At 37.4% G+C, this 1,491-nt stretch overlaps 1 non-coding gene across 1 annotated transcript; it reads right to left on the bottom strand.

The window, feature by feature from the left end:
- Nucleotides 1-566: 566 nt before the first annotated feature.
- LOC113866453 lies at nucleotides 567-673 on the bottom strand. The gene has a single exon (XR_003505093.1). It is a non-coding gene; the product is annotated as a small nucleolar RNA R71 (small nucleolar RNA).
- Between the last annotated feature and the right edge of the window lie 818 nt (nucleotides 674-1,491).

The following is a 1,491-nucleotide window of genomic DNA, read 5'->3' as shown; positions in this document are numbered from 1 at the left end:
CAATTCTGGTCTTTGATCCTGACATAGACATAACTTTGAGAAGATTGAGAAAAGAGTCTAGAGCAGAAAAAGCCATAGGGAGTGATAGTGAGTTAGAAGCTGTCCATTCTCCAGAATCTCAGAGTAATCCTAGAGTGAAAAGAACATCTACACCCTTAAGACAACCAAATCCAGCAATAGAAATGACAGAGCAGAACAGATTTAGAACATTAGGGGACTATGCTATTCCTAACATGCAAGGTTTTAACTCTTCTATAATTAGGCCAACTATTCAAGCCAACCATTTTGAGATTAAACCTGCCCTACTACATTTAGTCCAACAGGATCAGTTTGCTGGAGGAAATTCTTATGATCCTAACCTGCATATTTCAAATTTTCTGCAGCTTTGTGACACCATAAGAATGAATGGAGTTAGTGAAGAAGCTATCAGATTGAGGCTATTTCCTTTTTCCTTGAGAGATAGAGCAAAATGTTGGTTACAAGCTCAACCACAAGGAAGCATCACAACCTGGACAGAACTTGTGAATAAGTTTTTAACTAAGTACTTCCCTCCATCCAAAGCTGCTATGTTGACAGGAGAAATTACATCCTTTGTGCAGCAAGAAGGAGAATCATTGTATGAAGCATGGGAAAGATACAAAGAACTGCTTAGAAGGTGTCCACATCATTGTATTCCAGATTGGATGCAATTAGAGACTTTTTATAATGGGATGAATGCAGTAACAAGAACAATGGTTGATGCTGCTGCTGGAGGTTCATTAAATACAAAGTCCTTGGAAGAAGCTCAAAGGATTATTGACATGATGGCATCTTCAATGTATCATAATTCAAACTCAAGGAATCAAGGAAGAAACTCTGGTCATGAAGCTAAAGTTCTGGAAACTTTTCTTGCACAAAATCAGCTACAAAATCAATTGTTTTCAGAACAATTAGCTGCCTTAACACAACAAATCAACAATCTGCAAACAGGGAGTATGCCTACCAGTCAGCTAAGTTGTGATTTTTGTGGAGGAAACCATGCAAATGGTGCATTTGAGGCATCCACAAGTGAACCACAAGAGCAAGTGAATTATATGAATAATTTTCAGAGACAACAGCCATCATATCCCCCTGGATTTCAATTTTTGAATAATAGAACTCAGCAGTATTCTAATTGAAATAATCAATATTCTGCTGCAAAGAATTCTAATTCAAATTTGCCTTTTTCTAATGCAGGTCCAGCAACACAACAACCTTATTTTCAGAGGAATTCATCCACTCATCCTCAAGAAAATCAAAAATTTTCCAAACCTATGAATGAGAGGTTGACTGAGATGGAAGAGACTATGCTGCAATTCATGAAGGTGACTCAAACAAGCTTTAAAAACCAAGAAGCCTCCATGAAGAAACTAAAGACACAGATCGGACAATTAGCTGAACAACTATCCAACAGGGATGAAGGAAGATTTCCAAGCAATACAATAATCAATCCTAAAGAACAATGTCAAGCCA

This window comes from Abrus precatorius, unplaced genomic scaffold, assembly GCF_003935025.1.
Source record: "Abrus precatorius isolate BTA unplaced genomic scaffold, Abrus_2018 Scaffold4, whole genome shotgun sequence".
In the NCBI taxonomy this organism is placed as follows: domain Eukaryota; kingdom Viridiplantae; phylum Streptophyta; class Magnoliopsida; order Fabales; family Fabaceae; genus Abrus; species Abrus precatorius.
This window is presented reverse-complemented; position numbering and strand designations above follow the sequence as displayed.